This window comes from Sciurus vulgaris (genome assembly GCF_902686455.1).
Source record: "Sciurus vulgaris genome assembly, chromosome: 15".
In the NCBI taxonomy this organism is placed as follows: Eukaryota; Metazoa; Chordata; class Mammalia; order Rodentia; family Sciuridae; genus Sciurus; species Sciurus vulgaris.
In genome coordinates this window covers 2401432-2426820 of record NC_136476.1, presented here as the reverse complement: position 1 = coordinate 2426820, position 25389 = coordinate 2401432, and the positions used below count along the sequence as shown (strand labels likewise).

General features: G+C 36.9%; 1 pseudogene across 1 annotated transcript; it reads right to left on the bottom strand.

Moving 5' to 3' along the window:
- Positions 1–15240: 15240 nt before the first annotated feature.
- LOC306644849 (G patch domain-containing protein 4-like) lies at positions 15241–17636 on the bottom strand (annotated as a pseudogene). Its single transcript has 3 exons — positions 17524–17636; positions 16467–17133; positions 15241–16346 (listed from the first exon to the last, which is right to left on the bottom strand). The product of its transcript is annotated as a G patch domain-containing protein 4-like (transcript).
- Between the last annotated feature and the right edge of the window lie 7753 nt (positions 17637–25389).

Below are 25389 nucleotides of genomic sequence, written 5' to 3'. Positions count from 1 at the left end.
GTAAAGATTGTTAAAGGTTGCATCAACTCTGATGGCAAGTATGCAAAGGTATTGATCCCCTCAGCCTTCAGGGCAATTGGAACCCTTGGGCCTACCACATTCAGTCAAAAAGGACCTTATTCATTTTTCCTGGTATGTAGTATAAATAACAATTTCTATGGAAAACACTAGAAGACATGAAGGTCCCTTTCAGATCTAGTATACTATTAATCTATGAGTACTATTTGCATTGTCCAGAGGAAGAGGTTCTATAATTCTCAAGAAATACATGTAGGAGGTCCTGTAAAAGACTAAGTGGAAACTTTCTTTGGGGACTCTCAGAAAGATAGGAAAGATGCTTACAGCAAAGGTGGAGAATTTGTGGGTCATTTTGGGGAAAGTTGGATTTTGAAAACACATTAATATATTTTGCAATCAAATAATAACAGTGACAATACTAAAAAAGACAGTCTCTCCAACAGTTCTGGTATTAAGTATGTTCAGTGAAAGGTGAATGAATGAATGAATTACCTTTACTAAGTGGCTATAGGTTACCTAGAATTATACCTGAAACCCCATATTTCCCTTGGTAAATCTTAAGTCAGCCATTTAAGTTTATCTGTTATCTCCAGTAGGCTCTGAGGGCTTTGTGAGCAAGGACAATTTGTTTTTATAGCTAGCACTTAGCAAAGTGCTTTGGATATAGTATGCACCCAGTGCACATTTGCTGAATCTAATTTAATTTAATTTAGAGAGATCAGTTTGGAGCATTTCCCCCTTTCAAAAACTTTGCAGTGTATTGTGGGGGGCGGCTAATTAACTATAGTAATGATATGCATTACACTTATTTAAATGATAAATTACATTTATCACTATACAAATTGTAAGAAAGTTTAGTAATATGTAACTGTAGAAGCAATTCCTTCCTTAAATGCACTTTATCATTTTTACCTTTTATCGCTCTCCTCAGTGGCCTGAATGCTACTAGAGATAGAACCCAGGGCCTGGCACTTACTTGGCACTTGCTCTACCACTGAGCTACATCCCCAGTCAGACATAATTTATTTTTTCTATCTGATAAAAGTTCTACTCTCCTTTGCAAATCTGTTTTCTCTCTGCTAGCTAGTTCCTCCCCTACTTTTGGGTGTCAGTTTAGTTTCAGCTCAATATCTTCTGAGCAGAGAATGAAATAAGGAAACCATTCCTGAAGGCGGTGGTGAGGGAGAAGACAGAGGAGGAAAATCCAATAAGGGAGCCACCTAGTGGCTAGTTATTGTTATAAGCAATTGGGAGTCCCTCCTAGGAGCCTTCCACTGAAGCGTGTAAAAACGTGCTACAACTTTGCCCTAAAAGAATGAGAGACTGGGCCTTTGTCCACCAACTTCTTTTTTGATTAAGGATGCACACTTTTAATTTCCCCTGCATGTGAACAGCATGACTTCTGAAACTACCACGAAGGCTCCAAGGCATATTTAGAAGTGGGAGCTGTCCACAAGCATGGGAACTGACCCGTAGGGATGCAGTTGAAATCACAGGTGGGTCAACTGAAGCCTCGCTAAAACAAAAACCCCTCAAAATCACGTTGCATAATAATATTTATCATCTCTAATCTGCTTCTCAGGTTGCCTCATTTCTTTATTTATGAACATCTGATGTTTGGGGAGCATCTTTTATCTGGAAATGGTACCAGGTTTCCCTCTGGGAAAGCTTTCTCTTCCATTCTTAGTGTGGGTACTTCAAGTGGAGACTCCACTCCCAGTCCTTATAATGACCAGGAGACTTCAGTCCAACCAGAATATCATGTCCCCCTGTCCTAACAATCAGCCAATGAGAAGTATTGAGATATGTTATGGTATATGTTTCCCCATAATTACTGCAGCACATTTGCAGTACTGAGTGGAGAGTTTGTTTAAGGACAGAGCCCAAAAGTGGAATGTAGAATCAGAAACATGAGAGAAAGAGAAATTGGATTTTGACAACATAAAAATAAAACTTTATAGGAAGGAAGTCCTATTTCTGGACTTTAAAAAAAGTAAGCCATGTCTTGTATAAACTATTTGGGATTCCACTTTTCCATCACCTTGAACTCAAAGGGCCCTATTATATTGTCCTACTCCACAATAGGCTATATTCCTTATAATAGACTGAAAGTTTGTCTTGTCAAAAATCAGTATGTTGAGATCCTAACCCCAAATATGATAGTATTAGGAGGTGAAATCTTCGGGGGGTGATTAGTTCATGAAGGTAGAATCATCATGAATGGGATTAGTGTCCTTACAAAAGAGACCTCAGGAAATACTCTTGCCTTCTTTCTATCACTCCAGGATTCAAGAAGCCAGAAATCTGCAGCCTGAAAGAGCTAGAACCCAACAGCACCCTGATCTCAGACCAACAGCCTTCAGAAATATGAGGAAGAAATTTCTGTTATTTATAAGTCACTCAGTCTATGGTGCTTTTTTTTTAGCAGTCCCAAATAAATAAAAACATGCCTCATGCCGGCAGAGACTTTATTGGCTTCATTCACCATTGTATAATCAGACATCTGCATAATGTCTGGCACATAATAGGTGATTAATAAATATTTGTTGACTTAAATAATTAATTTGACTCTAACTTTAAGTAATGTAAAATTATAGTAAAGAAGACCATTTTAATGGTGAAAATAGAATGTAACTGGCTGGGAGCGTAGCTTAGTGGTAGAGCACTTACCTAGCATATATAAGGCCCTGGGTAAAATTCCCAGAACAGCAAAAATAAGTGAATAAATAAACTGAAATAGAATGTATCTACAGTGAGTTATATGCATTCAGGTATAGGCAGGAAATAAAACTTGACTCAGATATTTCAAATGAACAAACTTTAACCCATTGTGTCCCATCATCCCACTTACGGAACACTTAAAAAACTTAAATTGAGCAACAAATGTACCACCTATGGTAAGTTTGAAGTAAATAGTTATGTTTTTAGAGTTCTATTATTTTGAGAAAAGCAATAGGTCAATGATTAGTGGTAATATTCATTAATATTATTAGTGATGTCATGGATAATATTAACATTGTTTCCATTAAAGTATAATGTGTATTATTACATGATTTATAATATTATAATATTATTAATATTAATGATAATAAATTATGTAATAAACTCTAGATTATTATTTTCAGCCTATTTTAATGCATCCATGTCAATTTCATTGAAATATCTACAAATTTGAAAACTTAGGACTTAATGGGTTAATGAAGGGCAATTTGTGTGTGTGCATGTATGCACACATGTGCATCTTCATAGATGATGATAATGCTTGCCTAGATTGATTAATTTATTAGGAATTGAAAAATGGTGATACCATATAATTTTATAACAGCTCCATTTATTAAATATAGGAATATAGGAATATATCTATAAGGAGAAAATTCTCATCATTGACTACTGGGTTACCTTGTGGTATAACTAAAATAGAACAAACAAAATAAATGCTTGCTTCTTTTCCTTCTGGTTACCAGGTTTCAACGTGAGTTAGTTCCCTAGCATTGTCCAAAGATGACCAGTGGTGCTTTCCCCCCTAGTATCATTGTGAACTCATGAATTTAAAACATATTTGAAGTATTTCGGTTTCTTATGAATGCTCATATTTCTCCATCCTTGGCTAGTGAAAGCCTATGTAAGTTGGGTCCAAATCCCTTTGATACAACACTAGTAATCTTTGATAACTTCTGGTTGTTGAAAACATTTCAGCCTTATCTTTTATTTTGCCTTCCTCAAGCCTAGAATTAGACATTTCTCCAAGCAGTCCTGTGGTTCTTTCCTTACCAGTTGAAAAGACTTAGAAATAATGACCAACTGGATAGCAATGAATGCCTATAGCGTCCGGACTGCAGTCTTAAAAATAGCATTTTTCAATGTCATTGTTTCTTGATCTTTAACACAGTAATAGGGCATGATGGTAAATTGGAAAAATGAGCACAAATTCTTCCCTTTCTTGTACACAACATGTGTCTTTGCAATGTGACTTTCATACTCTTTCCATTAAGAGGTATAATCTGTTTCTCTACCCCTTGAATCTGCACTCGGAAATATGACTTGACTTGGCTAAAGGGTAACAGCAAAGGTGATCAAAGCACATTTGAAAAACACATGTTGTAGGCACAGGCAACAGCTTTCTGAATAGGACCCCTAAAGATCAGAAAATAGGGTGGGAGGGGGGCAAGAATGGAGGAAGGAAGGACTGTATAGAGGGAAAAGAGGGGTGGGAGGGGTGGGGGGAAGGGAAAAAATAACAGAATGAATCAAACAACATTACCCTATGTAAATTTATGGTTACATAAATGGTATGACTTTACTCCATGTACAACATGTATCCCATTTGTTTACAATAAAAAAAAAAAGTTCAAAAAAAAAATCAGAAAATAATGCCAAGAGTTAATGAATGGGATGGGATCAAATTAAAAAAAGGAAAAATTAAGAATGAGAAGAGAAAACCTACAAAATCTTTGCCAGCTACTCTTCTTTTCTTTTCCTTTTTTTTTTTTTTTTTCTGCAAGCTACTCTTCTGATAGAGGATTAATATTTAGAATATATAAAGAACTCAAAAACTTAACAAAAAGCCAAATAACCCAATTAATAAATGAGCAAATGTTTAAACAGACACTTCTCAAAAAATGAAATACAAATGGTCATCAAAATATGAAAAAGTGTTCAGCATCATTAGCAATTAGGGAAATGCAAGTCAAAACTACACTGAGATTTCTTCTCACGACAGTGAGAATGGCAGTCATTAAGAATGGATAAAGAAGATGTGTACAAAATGGAATATTACTCAGTCATAAGGAAGAATGACTTTATGACATTTTCTCGTAAATGGAAGGATCTGGAGACTATCTTGCTAAATGAAATAAGTTCATTCGATCCCCCCAAATCGAAGTTGAATGGTCTCTCTGATATGTGGATGCTAACACACAACAAGGAGAGTAGGGGAAGAACAGAAGTTCAGTGGATTAGACAAAGGGGGATGAAGGGAAGGGAGAGGGGATAAGAATTGGAAAGAGTGGAATGAATCTGACATAACTTTCCTATGTACATATATGAAATACAGCACAGTGAATTGCAATATTGGGTACATACACAAGACTGGGATCCTAGTTAGAATAAGATATATTCTGTATTTGTACAAAAAAGTCAAAATAGACTCTACTGTCAAGTATAACAAAAACAAAAAACAACAAAAAAAAGAAGAATGGCAGTCATCCAGAATACAAATGGGCTGGGGTTGTGGTTCAGTATTAGAACGCTTGCCGAGCACATGTGAGGCACTGGGTTTGAGCCTCAGCACCACATAAAAAAATAATAAATAAATAAATAAAACAAAGGGATTCTGTCCATCTACAACTAAAGAAATTATATTTTTAAAAATACAATCAATAGCCTGGTGAGACAGGAGGATCACAAATTCAAAGCCAGGCTCAGCAACTTAGTGAGACCCTGTCTCAAAATAAAAAATATAAAAAGGGCTGGGGATGTGTTCAGTGGCTAAGGTACCCCAGTTTTAATCTCTGGTACCCCCCTCCCAAAAAAGAATATAAATAATAATAAATGCTAGAGAGGATGTGGAAAAAAGGAATACTTTTACTCTATTGGTGGGATTGTAAATTAGTACAACTGTTACAAAAATCAGTGGACATTCCTCAAAAGATTAGGCATGGAACCATGATATGACCCAGTCATATACTCCTTGGTATTTATCTTAAAGAATTAAAGTCATCATACTACAGTGATACATGTATACCCATGTTTATAGCAGCACAGTTCACAATAGCCAAACTGTGGCTGAGATATCCATCAGTGAATGAAAAGATAGAGAAAATATGATATATATAATATGATATATGTATAATATAATATAATATGATATATATAATATGAAAATATGATACATATAATAAAATATGATATATATATTAGTTTTATTCAGCCATAAAGAAAAGTGAAATTATGTCATTTGCAGGAAAAAGGATAGAACTTGAGAACATTATGCTAAGCAAAATAAGTCAGACTAGAAGGTCAAGGATATTATGTTTTCTCTCATATGTGAAAGTTAGGAAAAAAGAAAATAAAGAGGGGCTGGGGAGATAGCTCAGTCGGTAGAGTGCTTGCCTTGTAAGCACAAGGCCCTGGGTTCAATCCCCAGCACCCCCCCCACCGCAAAAAAAAAAAAAGAAAAAGAAAATAAAGAAGGAGGAATCTCATAAATATCCAAGAGAGATCAGTACAATAGAGAAAAGGGACCAGGGAGTGGGAGGAGGGGAAGGAGGGAGAAGTATCGGGGAGTGATATTGACCAAATTATATTGTTATATTGTGTGCATGTATGAATAAGTAACAAAAAAATCCCATATCTATGCACAACTATAATGGAGGAATAAAAAAATGTGGGAAGTGGGGCTGGGGTTATGGCTCAGTGGTAGAGCACTTTCCTAGCATGTGTGAGGCAGTGGGTTTGATTCTCAGGATCACTATAAATAAATGAATATAATAAAGGTCTGCCAATGATCTAAAAAAATTTTTTTAATGTAGAAAGACAAAACAAAAATATAGAAGAAAATCCCAAGTTTAACGTAAGCTTGCTCATCATAGTGCTAGGGAACCCAAGTTAGCCTCCTAGAGCATAAAAGAACATATGGAAAGAGGCACCTGCCATCTTTGAGGTGCCAGTTGAGGTCCCAGACTTTCATAATAATGCCAGACTTTTGTTTTTCTAACAATCTATTTCTAGTCGACTCACCAGAAGAACCACCCAGTGGATTCACAGAATCATGAAAAATAAAAATGTTATTTTAAGCTATTATGCTTTGGGATGGTTTTTTAGGCATCAAAAACTAATTAATACAAAAATATGTTTCGTTTTATTTTGTTCATAGTGTTGGGGATCAATCCCAGGGCTTCACACATGTGAAGCAAGTGGAAGACACTGAGCTACATACCCAGACAAAAAATGTGTTTTAAAGATAAAGTATATCATGTGTTCACATTAATACTTTAAAATCCAAATCTGTAGAATTCTTATTTAAGTCTCAATCTTTCACTGAAACTTCCTTCTCCAGAATAGAAATTCTGGTTTTAAACAAAATTAACATAATTCATTTGTTTTATTCATTTTTATTTTTTATTTTTATTTTTTTGAAGTATGCAATTTGATCAGTTTTGACATGTATGAAGCCAATGCAATCAATATAAAAAACATTTCCATTACTTTTTTTTAAGTTTGAAATTATGCAGACTGTGCTTCCTGCATGATTTATTATATTAAAGATCAACTGCCTTAAGATATATGGAACCATACCCGCACATGTCAACTATTTCAAAATTAAATGGCATACTTATAAATATCTCAGAGGTCAAGGAAGAAAGCTTAAGAAAAGTAAATAAAAAGTATTTTGAACTAAGTGATAATTAAAACATTAAATATCAGGATCTCTGGGATGAAACCATACTCAGATGAACATTTATAATTTAAAGTACCTGTATCAGAAAAAAAAAAAAAAAACAACTAGAATAACACTGAAGTTACTTTCAAATTATGTAGCGGGAAGTAAAATAAGAGTAGGATCAGAAATATATGAAATAGAGCAGAAATAATACAGCTAAAATTTGATAAAAATCAAGTCTAATCAAGATAAAGCAAGAACACAAAAATTAGTAACAATGGAAAGGGAGCTATCAAAATAACCCTACGAATGTTAAAAATATATTAAGGTACTATTACAATTGTCTGCCAACATATGTGAGCTTACATAACATGGTCTATATTACAGAAGGATCTGTGAGCTGCTGAGAAAAAGGTGTATTCAGTCATTGATGGATGAAATATTCTACATGTATCTGTTAAGTACAAATTATTGTATTCTTTACTTCTATATCTTCTTTATTTAGTTTTTGTTTGGAAGATCTATCCAGTGGTGACAGAAGCATGTTAAAGTTACCCAGCATCATTGCTTTGTGGTTTATTTGATTCTTGAAATTGAGAAGGGTTTGTGTGATGTATGTAGATGCTCCACTGTTTGGGGCATAAACATTTGCAATTGTTATGTCTTGTTGATGTATATTTCCCTTAAGCAGTATGAAATGGTCTTTCATTGTCCCTTCTGATTAACTTTGGCTTAAAGTCCACTTTATCTGATATGCAGATAGAAAACCCTGTTTGTTTATGTAATCCATGTGAGTGATGTGTTTTTTCCCACACATTCACCTTCAGTCTGCAGATGTCTTTGCCTATGAGGTGCGTCTCCTGGAGACAGCAAATTGTTGGGTCTTATTTTTTAATCAAATCTTCCATGATGTGTCTTTTCTTTTGTTTTGTATTCAGTCTTTGTCTTTTGATTGATGAGTTAAGATCATTAATGTTCAAGGTTATTATTGAGATATGATTTGTATTCCCAGTCATTTGGGTTTATTTCTAGTTTTGAATTTGAATTAGTTTCTCCTTTGATTGACTATTCCTTTAAGTGTAGTTTTTCCCTTTGTTGGTTTTCACTTTTTTTCATTTCATCTTCATGGAATATTTTGTTGAGAATGCTCTGTAGTGCAAACTTTCTAGTTGTGAATTCTTTTAACTTTTGTTTATCATGGAAGTTTTTTTTTTTTTAATTTCATCTTCAAATCTGAAGCGTAATTTTGCTGGATATAGGATTCTTGGTTGGCATCCATTTTCTTTCAGAGGTTGGTACATGTTATTCCAGGACCTCCCAGCTTTGAGGATCTGGGTTGAGAAATTGACTGAGATTCAAATTGGTTTCCCCATATAAGTAATCTTATATTTTTCTCTTGCAGCCTTTAAAATTTTATCCTTATGCTAGGCATTTTCATTATGTGCCTTGGTGTGGGTCTGTTGTAATTTTGTACATTTGGGGTCCCATAACCTCTTGTATTTGATTTTCCATTTCATCCTTCATGTTTGGGAAATTTTCTAATATTATTTCATTGAAAAGATTGTGCATTCCTTTGGTTTGTATCTCTGCACCTTCCTCTATCCCAATAAATATTAAAATTTGATCTTTTCAGATTATCCCATAATTCAAAGAAGTTCTGTTCATAGTTTCTTAACATCTTCTCTCCATGGTCAACTCCATTTTCAAGATTATATTGCCAGAGGTTCTGTCTTCCAAGTGGTCTAGTCTGTTGTGATGCTTTCTATTGAATTTTTAATTTGGTTTATTGTTTCTTTCATTTAGAGGATTTCTGCTTGGCTTTGTTTTGTTTGTTTGTTTATTTGTTGTTTTGTTTAGAATCTCTGCCTTTTTATTGAAGTGATCATTCACTTCCTGTATTTTTGCTCTGATTTCATTTCTTATACAATTCTTTCTTCAGAGATCTGTTTAACAATGTACATTCTAAACTCCTTTACTGACATTTCTTCCACTGTAGTGTCAATGGATTGTTATTGGAGTATCTTGGTTTGTTTGGGGTGATTTGTTCCCTTACTTTTTCACGTAGTTTGTGTGTCTGCCCATCTAACAATATGGCTCTGAGGAAATAGGTATCCATCCTGTGGACTTATAGTGTCTCTTAAGGTTTCCAGTATTTCACTGTTTAGGGGGAGACAAATAATAACAATCACCAATGCAAACAATATACAACATTAAACCAAATAGTTCCTACTATGACATCTACAATCTTAATTATCAAAACAGACAGAAATGATATGATCAGTTATTGCCTACAATAAAAACAGCAAATTTGCAAAAGGGTGTATAATTTCAAATGGCAGACAGAGAGAACAGAAGTGATATAGGATGTGATGATTATGAGGGAGGAGGAGAGAAGAAGAAGTAAAAAATTAAAGGAAGAGTTTTGAGAGAACAATAGATATTGGCTGTTAGCAGAAGAAAGGAGAGAATCAAGGGAAACAGGAGAAATATATATATATATATATATATAAAATGTAAAAAATTAAAAATAAAATAATACAAATCTAAAATATACTAATCAAGCATCCTAATTCATAAAAAATTTATCCATGAAAAATAACTGGCTTCAAAAATGCTAGAAATGAGAAAAATACAAATACAAAAATATATAAATGTTCAGGTACCATTAAGGTCACAATTAAACAAAGAAAATGAAAATGAAAAAAAAAATCTTGATGAAAAGTTAAAGACTTCTTTCTGTTGGAGTTCAAAGGATTCTAAGTCTCTCCTCTCCACAGTTTTAGGTGGAGTTGTCTGGAGTGTGATTCTCCACCCTCTGGATTGCTGGAAAGAGAGAGGTAATCCTGTAGGTAGAGTACCTAGAAACAGAGTTTAGTCTTAGGTGGGCTCCAGGCTCTTCAGTAAATGCCAATTGGTCTTGAGATTTTAAATCTGTGCACCTCCAGCACCCAGTACTTGCTGGTCCACGCCAAAAGACTGTACCCCAGGGATCTCCCTTGGATTCCACCCTTTGTAGGAGACTCACTTTTTAGTTCCCTATGTCACCTTCTGATCCCACATTTCCTAGTCTCAGGTTCAATCTCCAACCTCCCCACCCACCCTTCCAAGTTCCCAGCCAGATGCAGCTATCCCAGTCAGTCCTTCAATCAAATTGGAGGGGGATGGGTACAGCTGAGTGGGTTTCCATTGTTGAGAACAGGGTGATATCTGTGCAGCTAACTGTCTTAATTACTAGGATGCAGGCAGTTGCGACTGCACCCTCAAAAGCCAATACAGCGCAAACAGGACTGCTGGGCCCCTGTGCTTATCGAGTTTGTTAAGAAATATTTGTCTGAGAAATGTGCAGCTGCCTAGAAACCTTATCTATCAAGGACAGGGGGGCCTAACTCCAACTCATCTCCTGCACAGTTCACCCCTTCCCTCCTCCCTTCTTCCTCTAGGACCGTTCAGTTCTGGTGGGACCCAATGAGAATCAAATAGATTGGCAGGACCCAACCAGAGGAGGACTAATGTTTAGCTGTTCAAATGTTAACCAATTAAAAAGAACACTGTAAAACTGTTTGCCTTTCATTATAAAAGCCTGCTGAACAAAGGCTCAGGGCCTCTTAGCGTCACTGGTTACCGAGTGCGCGGAGGACCAGGCTCGAGCTTGTTAATAAATGACTCTTTGTTGCTTGCATTGATCGTGGTCTCTGGTGGTCTTTGTGGGGTCTCGAGCCGCTGGGCACAACACCATGACTGGTTGTCCCCTGTGTAAGCTTCTCTCCATTGTATGATTTTCTCCTGGTCACTTAAACACATCCTTGAGCAGCATGTGTTACTGGACCTGCATTTCAGGCCAAACTTGGGTTTGCCAGGAATCAGCCCCCTCAATTACAGGTCACCACACAGTCACCATTTCTCAGTCACTGAGAAATGGTTCCTTCCTTTGTCCTCTGTACACTGCCTGGAGAGATGGTAGCTTCTTCTCCTGCACAAAGATGTTGTGCAGCGTCTTTCAGGTTTGCTGGATAATGTCCTAGATCTCTAAATGCTCTGTACCCATACCCCTTGGGCCTCCCCAAAATGCGGGTTCCTTTAATTCCCCACCCCTCAAGTATGCTCACAGAAGCTGGTGCTTCTGGTCTGACTGCGGAAGCAGCTGTGCTGCTGTGGATTTCTTCCTTATTTTATTATATCCAACTTCCTGAGTCCCTGATCTACTTTGAATATTCAGTTTTAAATTATAGTAAAGTTCCCCTGCTTTTTTGTTGTTGTTGCTGTTGTTCTCCCACCTTCCTGAGAAGATGCCTGTCTGCTTTCTTGGTTTCACTCCACGGAGCAGCCAGGAAAGTGACCTCCTCTATTCCATCATCTTGAAAAACCCCTCATTTGTTTGTTTGCTTTTTAAAAATATATTTTAGTTGTAGACAGACACAATACCTTCATTTTTTTCATTTATTTTTATGTGGTGCTGAGGATCGAACCCAGTGCCTCACATGTGCTAGGCAAGCCCTCTACCACTGAGCAACAGCCCCAGTCCCTCATTTGTTTTATCTCAACCTAAATATATACAGGTCTCAGAATAATAGTACTAACACTACTTCTGTCATGGTTTGTGGTGCTTGGAAGCAGACACTGATATAGAGTTTGGGTACGAGATAAGAAAGAAAGGGAGAATCAGAAGTGTTGAGTAAGAGATCAATAGGATCCAATGACAGCAGGCCCCCTCATACCTTGGTCAATCCAGCTGGGAATTCTGGAATGGATAATGTCCATCACCAATGTCTTGTGTTGTGCCAAACTTGTCAGATTGTCTATTCCTACCATACTTTATCACAGATGTGGGCTATAAAAGGAAGGGCATGAGTTTAAGTAAGGTGGCTTTACCCTTGAGTTCACTCCTGGAAGAACTGACAGTCTGAGGTTGTCCACATTCCAAAACAAGAAGACTTTTTTTGTAGAGGGATCTTAGTAGTGCTTCTTCATATCTACTAATCTCCAACAACATGATTACCAGAAACAATCTTGAATTATTTTAACAAGTTTTTTTTTTTTTTTTTTTTGTCCTTGGGGTTTATGACTCTAGGTATATGCAAATTACTATATTTTATCAGTTTGTTTGTTTGTTGGTGGTGATGCTGGGGCTTGATCCTCATGCCTGCTAGGCAGGCACTTTACCACCAAGTTATACCCCCAGACAAACTATTATGTTTTAAAGATATTCAGAAAGATAATTCTTTTGGGCTTAGTCCTTTAACTGGATCTCTCTCTCTCTCTCTCTCTCTCTCTCTCTCTCTCTCTCTCTCTCTCTCTCTCTCTCTTAGGGGTACTGGATATGAAACCCAGGGATACTCTACCACTGAGCTACCTCCCCAATCTTTTTTATGTTTCATTTTGAAACAAGGTCCCACTAAGATGCCTCAACTAGCTTCAAACTTCTGATCCTCCTATTTCTGTCTCCCAAAGAACTGGAATTACATGTCTGGTTTGGATTTCTTTTTAAGCTGGTTTTTATTTTAATTTTACATTTAATTTTATATAATCATTTAAACACCTACAGAGTTCTGAAATCAAATACATCAATGAAATGTATTTTAAGAAATTCCAGCTTTCAGCTCCTCTTTCTGACCCCACCATTCTCTTCCTTCCTATAGAAAATGTAGTTTTTAAATTTGATTATTTGACCTTCCATTTTATTAATTTAAAATAATGTCACTAAGTAATTTAAATAAAGTAAATCATTTTGTTTGATAATAAGAGTGATTCTTTTAAGCTTTACATTTTCCTAGAACTGTATACCTGTCTTTGATCCACAATTGCATTGTATTAGAAAATTCCAGAGGAAAATGTAGCATTAAGTCCCTTTAGAGGTTTATTCTCAAATAGATGAGGTTCCAGAAGACACACATGCTCCTCTCTTGAAAATCATAACTAACAAAATTTGTATTTTCTTTCTTGCCTTCAAGTCGTCATGGGCCAAATGATGAATGAGCCTTTAGGAAAATGAAAGAAGTACCGTAAATTCATTAATGCTTCTTTCCAACTGTTATTTTATTCGGGTCCCTCTATCCTTTTTTGGTTCCACTCCAGTAGCTAAATTACATTAATTAGAATTTGTAATTCACTTCCACAATGCAGCAGATACAACTTTGAAAGTGGTTGCAGGGTTCTCTCAGGACATAACAAAATGCAAGGCCCACTGCTTGACTCTAGAAACCAGGAATCAAGCAGGTGGTTAAAGAACCATTTGAACGATCTTCAAGAATTTTAATGATTGAAAACAGCACCACTTTGCATAGAATTTATATTTTATAGGAAAGTTCATCAAATGTAAGACTTTAAACCATGGGATTAGGAATAAATTAAAATGTCTCTCTTCTTGGTCCTCAGATTAATTGCAGAAAAGCTGTCTTCTCATACTAAGATCATATCCCTGGTTCAACAAAGAACCTCGCCATTTCTAAGCAGGGTAAGAAAATAAAGTAATGCACAGCAGGTCCCCTCCATCACAGAATGTTCCTGCTGTGAACAGAACCCAGGGGAAAACAAGTTAAACACACTGTCAGAAAGACTTACGTACTATTTCCACATAGTAACATCTGTTTTCTCTCTGAGGTTTTTTAACTAGGTTCTCCAGAGAAACTCCTCTGAAACGTAGCTTGATGAAAGAGTTTCATGAAGGATCTTTTTTTTTTAAATGAATTAACTAAATAATTTATTTTATATTTTATTTCTAAACCTCACAAAAAGGAAAGAAATTGATAAAAGACAAGATTATTGTGGTTTTATCCCCATGTTGTTAACACTTTGGATATTTGAGGGTACAAAGATCTGTCATTGTAAAACTTAGGGTCAGTGGATAGTAATATGTTGTTTGATATTTTTAAAGGAGTCTTTTGCAAAAATACAGTCAAAATTAAAATGCAAAATTGTAGAATTTTAAAAGTCCTTGCTTTCTACCCACTAGAAACGTAAAATAGATAATACTATTACTATTCTATGAAATACCTTTTGAGTTTAATGACTATTAACCTTGTACTAGGCTAAGACCAGGAATCAGCAGACTATGACCCACAGGCTAAATCCAGTCCATTGTGTGAATTTAAGATCTTAAAAAAATATATCTTCATACTATTTCAGTTTCATCATACTCAACTTTGGGTGGGCACAATTTAAAAAACTCAACTTTCTGGCTAACTAATTTTAAGAAGTAGGAGAATGTATGCATGGAATCTGGAGTGAGTTCCAAATCTTGCCAAAGAATGGGTTTTTACCCATTTTGAAATGATTAGGATAAATATAAGAAAACTATTTCATGACACATGAAAATTACATGTGAAATTCAAATTTCAATATCCATAAAGTTTGATTGGAACTTTACTATCCAAATTTCAATATCCATAAAGTTTAATTGGAACTCTACTATCCCCCATTTGCTTACATATTATCTGTGTTGGCTTTTGTGCTGCATCAGCAGAGCTGAATTATTTCAACAGACAGAATCAGCTTACAGAGCCTAAGGTGTTTTACTATCTGGGACTTAGCAGAAAAAGTTTTCCAACCCCTATACAAGGCAGTAAAGGTATGAAATATGCACTGATGGGTCACAACAAGTAAGATCCCTTGTGTCATGGAACTTTCCAAAGATGCTATCTTATTTAAATCTTACAACAAGTCATATCAATGAGGCAACTGAGGTGCAAAAAAGTTAAAAATTTTGTCAAAATCCACAAGGATCAGTGGGGAGGCAAGACCTACATTTCAATCCACACCCCAGGCACATATATACCCACCCATCTGAGTTTGCTAGCTAGGAAGTTAAGCTCTTTTTTTTTTTTTTTTTTTTTTTTTCACCTGTATGGGCTAAAGTTCATGTTTATTTATAATCATTGGTACAGTGTTAGAAACAATCAACCTGTGAGCTGAATATAGCCCATAGGCCCCAATTTATGATTTTCTTCGCCTTCATGATATTTAAAAACCAAGACATTTCTCATAAGTCTACATTTGGGCTTCTTTTAGTAGGGATGCACCTACCTATATTCCTGTTCCCATATCCCCCTATACACCTTGTTCCTTGGCTGTGTGGCTCTTGAAGGCACTTGAATTCATGATCTCTGGGTTAGAGGCTGTAGGGGGGACTATGTCCACTCCCTTGACTAAGATATGGCTCTTGGCTATCTCCAGCAAAAGACTGCTATTCCAAAAAGCTCAGTTTCCTCTTTGGGAGGGACTCCTCATGTAGGACTTTGACCCAGGTCTCTGAGGCTACAACTGAAAAGCAACTGAGCCCCACCTTTAACGGAACTTCAGTCTCTTTTGTTCCGTTTCTTCTTTCTGGTGCTCCTGTCAGTGTTGACTCTAGTTCCTTCCTCCCCTGGTTGCTGCCACCTCCTCTTCTCACCTCTGCTCCGTATTTCCCTGGTCCTGCCATCGTCGTCTTCACAGCTTACATCCAAGACCACCTCCTCCTCCCTACACTGCTGTCTTGTCTTCTTTCTTCTGCTGCTTCTGTTACTGTGTGCTATGCTTTCTGCTTCCCTGGCCTCACCATCTAGAGCAGCCTCCTCCTTTCCTCATCACCCATGTTCAAGTCCTCCTCACGCTGCTGCCTTTGCTTGTCTCTGCTGCATGGGTCAGTGTGTGCTCTGCTTGCCACCTCCTTTCTCCCAGCACCACTTGCAGGATCCTTACCGCTTCCTCCTCTACCCAACACCAAGGTCTGCTCTTCCACCTCCTCCCCTTCATGGTGCTGCCTCTTCTTTTTCTTCCCTTACTTAAGATGCTGACGGGCTTGCTCTCTGCTCTTCAATTCCTCGAGTCCACTTGTTTCTGCAGCCTCTTCCTCTTCACTTCTTACAGTTGTTCCCCCTCTCTCATCTGAGACCTCTTCCTCGTGATGTCGTCTTTTCTTTTTGCTTTTCCTAATGCTGGGCCTAGTGCATTCTGGGTGTTCCTCATTAACATTCCTCTCAGAGGGCTGGGGAGATAGCTCAGCTGGTAGAGTGCTTGCCTCACAAGCACAAGGCCCTGAGTTTGATCCCCAGTACCACAAAAAAAAAAAAAAAAAAAAATCACAAATCACATTCCTCTCAGTTGCTCTACACTCTTCTTCCTATTTCCGTTTCCTTTTCTTTTTCTTTTTTTGGGGGGGAGCTTACTTTCAGACTGTGGTTGAGAAGTCTCAAAGTCCTGACCTTTAAGACCAGCCAGGGCCTCTAGCCAAGCTTGGCCTTCATTGTGATCCCAAGATGTGCAGCCTTGGGTGCTGTTTGCCCCTCACAGGCTTGGAGCAGCATCTCGTCAGTCAGAATCTTTGGAGGCATGGGCCCTTGGCTGTCATCATTACTGTTTGTTCTCCAAGTTTTTGTCTGGCTTCTCTTCACCTGAAGTCAGAGTGGCTGTCTTCACAAACTTCTGATACAGCATGTTAGGCTTGGGATGATTATGATGAGTGGTCTCCTTGGAAAGGCTTCTGAACTCCGTCCTGCCCAGTTTCCACTACCAAGTTGGCTGCAGTCTTATTGAAGAGCTCATTCCACCAGTTGTTTGTGAATTCCTTGGCAGGGCCGTGTCCCACCCCATGAGTGTCTTGCTTCAGTGTCACCTTGATGGCCTGGGTGATGCCATTCTCCTTCCGGCCGAGGCCTTTGCTTTGAGTCCATCCATGCTTTAGCAGCTGCTCCTCAGCAAACTTCATCCCATGACTCTTGACCTCTGGGGTGAAGCTCACGGTGGGCAAAGAGGCTCGGCTTTCACCACAGGAGAGATGACGTCACCCGACATTGAGAGGTGCTCTCCGCTCAAACATGTGCCGTAGGTTAAGCTCTTTAAAATGGTGGGACATGGGGCTGATTTTGAAGAAAGTGAATAGTAAGAAAAGATGTTACTTTGTCACTTGTAGTTTTAGATTTACAGAAAATTGGTACAAGAGTATCAATACAGTAACCCAACTTCTGCACGTTTGCACATAGTAATGTTTTTCATCATCATGGCACATTTGTTATAAACAATGAACCAATATTGATACGTGATTATGAATCAAAATCTGTACTTTATGCCTATTTTCTTATTTTTCCTCTAATATGAATTTTATATTCCAGAATTCCATCCAAGATAGCACATTACATTTATTGTCATACCTCCTTGGGCTCCTCTGCCTGTGACAGTTCTTCGATTTTCCTTGTCTTTGATGATCTTGACAGTTTTGAGGAGTATTTACCTTCAATTTGAATTTTCTTGATGGTTTTATCATGGTAAGACTAGAGTGAATGGGATTTGGGAAGGAAGACAACATTCTACCATCATTCATATCAACGGTACAGATTATCAGCATAATTTGTAACTATTAATATCAACTTTTATCATCCAACTGAAGTAGTGTTTTCTGGTTTCTCCACTGCACGGTGATTTGCTCTCCCTGCCTTTTCCATACTACATAATCTGAAAGGACATTAAAATGTGCAACCCTTACTAACGTGTGAGAAGTTGTGCCCCCTTCCTTTTTGTATTCTTCACAGATTTTTCCTTTTCCCCCCAATAATTAGTTCATTCATTTATTTGCGTCAGTATAAATTAATGGACATTTATTTTGTGTTTTGCACTTGTTATGGTTTGGATATGAGATATCCCCCAAAAGTTCCTATGTTAATGCAAAGGTGAAATGATGAGGCTATGAGAGTCATAACCTAATCAGTTATGGATTACTAATTTGAATGAATTATTGGGCAGTAACTGTAGTCAGGTAGGGTATGTTAGGTCACTAGGGATGTGCCTCAGGGATTATTTCTTCTCAATCTCTCTCTCTCTCTCTCTCTCTCTCTCTCTCTCTCTGCTTTTTGACTGCCATGAGCTGAGCAATTTTCTTCCACCATGATGTTCTGCCTTATGTCAGGGCTACAGCAATGGAATTAGCTGACTGAGGAGTGAACCTCTGAAACCATGAGCCCCAAATAAACTTTTTCTCCTTTAAGTTGTTTTTGTCAGATATATTGATCACAGTGAAGAAAAGTTGAATAACAGTGTTATAACCCAGCTCTACTTTATTTTGTTGCTCAATTTTTCCTACCTTGGCCTGTGAAAGCTCTTTCAGTTGATTGCTGTGCCCCTTTGAAATAGTCTCATAAATGTACTTTTTATTTGTTTTCTTTCAAGAAATTCCTTAGTTTCTGGTACTACAAGAAGCTGTAGACTCATCTTGTATATTTCCTGCCCCAGTCCGATAATCAACCATTTCTCTAAGGAACCCTGCTCCCTTCTGTCATAAAATGGTACTAGAAATCAAGATCTGGACAGTGGACATATTGTTGCTACCAGGATGATTTTCTTTTGGGCCCTCGAGACTGACAGGACAAATATATGTGTATATATTAGTGTATGTGTGGTGGGACAAAAATGTCCCCCTAAGACATATACCTCAAATTCCTGGGAACCTGTGAATGTTACATTAATTGGGAAAATGGTCTTTGTAGTTGTGATTAAGTTAAGCCTCTTTAGATGAGGAAATAATCCTGGATTTTCCAGGTGCAAGCTACATGCTATAATAAATGTCCTTTTATGAGAGACAAAGGGAGAGACACAGAGAACAGGAGGAGGCAAAAGGACCATTGGGTCAGAGACTGAAATGATGCAACCACAGGTCAACGCATGCCTGAAGCCACCAGGGACTGGGAGAGGCAAAATTAACCTGTAGAGCTTTCAAAGGGATTGAAGCCCTGCTGACATCTTGAATTGAGGTAGTTGGCCTCTGGAACTGTGACAGAGAAACTTTCTGTTGTTTTTAGCGCCTGGTGGGGTGAATTGTTACAGAAGTCACACATAGCAAACTAATTCATATTTTTGTAGTAGGAAGTGGATAATGCTGTAAAAAATATCCAAAAATATGGAAATGTTTTTGGAATGCTACCTTGGTATAGTGGCAGAAAACTTGGATGAATTGGGGCATATATTTGTTTGGAAAGCAGAACTTTTACAACCTTAGATATTTAATCAAAGAGATTTCTGAGCAAAACTTGAAATGAATAGTTTCTTCTTGCTAATTATAGTCAAATGCAAGAGAAAATAGACATAAATCAAAAAAATTATTTGCACAATAGAAATTAGCACTGGATAATTTAATGATCAGTCTATTCAAATTATTTTTAAAAATACCTGGAATAGAAGATTCAGTTTTGGGAAAGAAACTCTGAGTAGAAGACCAACAGTATGGTTAGACATCCTTTTGCTGAAGAGATTAGGCATATAACTCTGGATCCTCTCAACCATCTCATTAGGATCCAGGAATATAGATAGAGTTTCTCCAGAAAAGATCTCAGGAGTTCTTAGCAAAGGTCATTATATTTGTGTGAAATGGTATATATCCTCATAATATACACAGGAGACCAACAGAATTTTTGAGAATGTCACATCAGCAGAAACATTGTCAGATTACCATGAAAAGGACAGAGGTGGGACAAACAAAACGAGACACAACCCTATCAGACTCCCAAAATTTTACAGGTTGAAAGCAGGCTAAATAAACTACTCTGTCCTGGATTTTACACTGTATGAAAACAATCTGTTTATTAATATATGCCTAAAACTCTTTTGTCATTTAATGAGGATTATAAATTTGTCCCTTCTCCCTCCAACTCCATTGATAGTGTGAGCTATGTGCCTGCAGCCTGCTCCCACTATTTCCCTTATGTAAAACCAGTGTTATATATCACCTGCTAATCTCCTTGAAGGCAGGGTCTGTAATTTCTCAAATACAGTTCTTAGTCCAATGTCTGAGATATATTGACCACTCACGAAAAGTTCATGGAAAGATGGGTGGACGCGTGATCTGGGAACTGAATGGAGGATCCTGAAGCTAGAAAGAATTTTAGTTCAGTTAGAGCATTGTTAAGGTTTGGACATGAGGTGTCCCTCCCAAAACTCCTGTGTTAATGCAGGAGGTAAAATGATTAATTATGAGATGAATTAATGATTTGATGAATTAATAATTTGAATGGATTATTGGGTGGTAACTATAGGCAGGTGGGGTGTAACTGGAAGAAGTAGATCACTGGGGGTGTGCCCTGAGATTATATATTCTGTCCCTGGCTCCTCACGCACTTTCTCTGTTCCAGGCTGCCATGAGCTAACAGCTTCCCTCAAACATACCCTGTCACCATAAAGTTCTACCTCACTGCAAGCCCAGAGCAATGGTGTTAGCTGACCTTGAACTGAACCTCTGAAATTGTGAGCCCGAAATAAACTTTTCCTCCTCTAAATTGTTATTATCAGGTGTCTTAGTCACAGTGATGAAAAGTTAACTGGCATAGGCATATTTCAGAAAAAGTAACCATCATCCCAGACCTTGTCTGGACTATCATATTATTCTAAATCAGCAGAGTCTCAATTAATTAAGAAATTGTTGAAGAATTTATAACTACACACTTAGCAAGTTTTCCCATTTTACTTCCAATTGTTATTTATTGTCTACTATGATCCAGACATATGCAGTCAAACACAGCCCATCTGACTTATCCCCCAATCATAGGAAGGCTGGCACTTCACCTGTGACAATTAACCCTCTGAGGTTCAGATGCCTGGGTTATTAGGCTTCCAAAAAGACCAAATAAGACAGAAAGTTTCTGGGGAAATGGAGAACTCAAAAACTGAGAGAAATGTGAGATTAGTTAAAAGAGAGAAATAGCAGATCCTTAAAGGTCTTATAGTCAAGCAACAGAAACTCACAGTAGAAGGAGGTTGAGGTCAGAGATCAGAGGGAGAGAGCTTTCATCTTGGCTGACCTTGACAATGCCCAGCTTGCATTGTGCTGTCCCTGATTCTAACAAACTTGAGAAGCTCTGGAGCTCACATTCCAATCTGAATAGAACTGGAAAGACAAATACTGTTTTTTAGGGCTTTCCAAAAATTTCATGCACATACAAACCACCTGGCAATCTTGTTAAATCACTGATTCTAATTCAGGGAATTTTGACATTCAGGAGATTTGAGATGAGGGCCAAGAATCTGAATCTCTGAATTTGCTTGCAGTTACTAAGTTACTAGATAAGCTTTCTATCACTAAACTATATGCCCAGCCCCACCCACTTAAAAGTTTTTATTTTTGAGTCAGGTGTCATTACATTTCCAAAACTGGTTTCAAACATGCTTTCTGCCTCAACCTCTGGAGTAATTGGAATTAGGTGCATGTCAGGGCACTTGACTAAGAACCAACATTTCTAACAAGTTCCCAGATGCTGCCAAAGTTTCTGGTTGGTCCATGGACCAGCATTTGAGTAGCAAGACTTTTTGATACAATTTCAACTGAACTTCATAAGAAATGTTTATATTTGACTAAGTTTGTTGGAAGTGTTTAGATTAAATTTTCTGTTATCAGGCAGAAACAGAGATTTGAGTAAAGATTAAGTTCAGTTTTAGAAAATAAAAAATGATATATTTTTATACTAATTTTGTGCCTTGATAAAAACAGACTTGCTACTACTTCTATACTTCAATGTCCAGTTCAAACATGCCCTCCTCTTGAAGCCTTTCCAGATTCTTCGCTGGTGAGAATTTATTCTTGAGAACCCATATCTCATATTACTTTTAAAACTCATTTTAGCAGACGTTTATTGCATTCTGTGCATCACAGATATTTACTATAAAGGCAATGATGTGATCTGCCTCTTTTTCACCAATCACAGTGACTCAGAAAGTACATGATATTTTGCTCCTGGAATTGAAAATGTTGGTTTTAAAATCAAGTAGGTCTAAAATGAGAATAGTATCTCAAAAGTTAAGTACATCATAAAATTAAAAAACATTTGGAACGACAAAATGAAAAAAAGTGACTGTTGGCTGGAACCTCTCCGAGCAACAGAAGGAAATGTTCTCACGGTTAGGGGGACAAGGATGGTTGAGCTGAAACAAGTCCAAAGCTCTTTAAGTAATTAAACATTTAACCTTTAAGATAGCTAAAAGACTTGATCTGCAGTAAATCCAAAATTATGTCTTATCCAAAGACTGTAAAACTAATAGTTATTATGCAATATTTCTTGGGGGTATTAGGGTTATAACCCAGGGGTGCTCCACCATGGAGTCACATCCCCAGCCCTATTTTGTGTTTTATTTAGAGATGGGTCTCACTGAATTACTTCGCACCTTGCTTTTGTTGAGACTGGCTTTGAACTCTTTATTCTCCTGTCTTAATCTCCTGATCTACAGATTACAAGCATGTACCACCATGCCTGGCCCCATCCCTTTTTAATTTCTATTTTGAAACAGGGCCTCACTACGTTGCTGAGGCTAGCCTCCAACATGATGTTATGGGGCACAACTTAAGAACAGACCGATCACCACTGAGAAGTCCAAATTTGAGAGTCTTTATTAAATGCCCCCAAAAATGGCTATTGGGAGAACAACCCCGACCATAGGGTTGTAGGGATTCTTATACCAAGAAATCACATCAATCCTAAGTGTCTGTTGCTTATGATTTGAAACTAACATCATGAGATCATTGACAGAGGGAGAAGTGGGTCAAAATGACCCTTAACGAGGTACAAACTAAAGAATGGTTATTAATAGCCCCACAATCACCGTTCACATGGTACATTGTTTAGGAGCAATAGGAATCAAAAGAGAGCAATTTTTCATTACATAAGAATTGTCATTTTATATTGTTAAACATGTCACACTAAGTAAGTGATGATGGGTACAGAGGCGGGGTGTTCCCAAGGGAGAAGCTTATTTCCTACATAACATGGAGTCTTGGAGCAAAATGGAGTCTGTTTACTCATTTCCCTTAGAGTCTAGCCTGTAACGTTCTCATGGAGCCAGATCTGTCAGCCCATCTCAATGAGACACTCCTGACTCAACTTCCCTAGCTGCTGGAATTACAAGGGTGTGCCACTGTGTCCAACTATCATATAATATATTTAAAAATGTCATCCAAATTAACTTATACTGTAAGGAAAGTTGTTAAGCCTCAGTTATCTTTCAGTTATGGGATTTTTAAAAATTAGGTACAGAAGAATTATATCATGCCTGAAAGTTAAGTTCTAATATAAAAGACCAAAATTGACTTTCGTCTAAATTATTCTTGAAAATCCCTTAAGAAACTCACAAAACATAGCATGTATGCATGTACATGTTGAACATCTCTAATCCAAAAATCTAAAACCCCAAATGGTCCAAAATCTGATTTTTTAAGTATCAACATGTCACAAATTAAAAATTCTACACCTGGGGCTAGGGATAGCTCAGTGGTAAAGAGCTTGCCTAGCACATGTGAGACACTGGGTTCAATGCTTAGCACCACATAAAAATAAATAAATAAAATAAAAAGATATTGTGTCCTTCTACTACTAAAGAAATTTTTTAGAAAATTCTACACCTGACCTCATATGATGAATCACAATAAAAATGCAGTCACTTTAAAAATATTACATAAGATTACCTTCAGTCTGTGTGTACAAGATGTATTTGAAATGTAAATGGATTTAATATTTAGTGCTGAGTCCCATCCCTCAAATTGTTTATTGTGTATATGCAAATATTCCAAAACCTTAAAAAATCAAAACCTGAGACACTTCTGGTCCAAGTATTTCTGATGGGTTACTCAATGTGTACTTGTGAATTTTTTTTTTTTTTTTTTTTTTTTTTTGTCAAACACATGTAGTTGAGTTTATATAATTTTATTTCATACAGTATGATAGATCACCACTGTGGAACATTGGGAAAATTATAAAGTTATAAATTATTTCATTAATATCCCTTCTGTTTTTGCTGAATTAGCAAATAGCTAATTTACATATACAAGTAAATACAGAATATAAGCCAAAAATAATTTTTTTGGTTAGAAAAAGTATCTCTTCATTCCCCAAATTGAAGATCATTCACACTGGAGCATGAGTTAGGTAGAACTTGAAGGATCTTAGTTAATAATAATATGTACACAAGCACAAGTACTCATATAAGAGGAGGAAAGAAATGAGCAATGAAAATGATCATTCTAAGTTTGGAAACTGTTGTTGATCATGAAAGCCTGCCGTGATTAGCACATTCCTTATAAAAAGAAGAAAAGTTCATTTGATGATTTAATAAGCTCACTAGAGTCAAGGACAAAATTTTATCTATCTTCAAGTGTTCCACCTGTCCACCAGTGAGCATTTGGAAATGTCGTTCAATCTGCAGTCATTTCCTTTTTATTTTAATTTTTTTAAAAATAACTTTTATTTATTTATTTATGGGGTGCTGAGGATCAAATCCAGTGCCTAACATGTACTAGGCAAGCACTCTACCACTGAGCCACAACCCCAGCCTGCAGTCATTTAGAATGAAGACTTTCAAAAAAATATTTTTGGAGGCAGGTTCTCATTGTTGCCCAGGCTGGCTTCAATGTTCTGGGCTCAAGGGTTTCTCCTACTTCGGTTTCCCAAGTAGCTGGGATTACATGTACCACATGCTCAACTGCAATCAATTCTGAATGGCTGCACCAATCAGATCACAATTTAGAAGGGGTAGACACTTAAATTTTTTGTGGTTCATAAAGCCAGTTTTAATCCTCTTTAAAATATATGCATAGATGCACTTGAATAGTGTAGTCAAAGCAGGTTCTTTATTACCTCTGGGAAACTTTAGGCCTCTTAGGTCTTTGAAATGAGGATCGATTATTTTTTACTGCAACAATGTTAACTACAACTTTTTTATGGTACTGAGTCTTTCCAAAAATTTTCCTGATTGCATTCAAGACTGGTGGTTTTATTTTTTTAAGATCTTAAGATAGCTGTTTATTTTAGTAGTACTTGAGGACTTCAAACACGGAAACATCTGTACTTTACAAAAATGTATTTTCTTCTCTACAAGTAAAGGTAAAAATAATTTAACCTTTGTTTTATAGCAAATAATTTATTGCAATTATTAACTTTGGCATTTCTGAGACAATTATGACTCATGCAGAAAAATATATATATAGTTTTTTGATGTTGGATGTTTTCAAATTTAATAATTTCTAAAGCAGTTTTTGGAACCAATTAATA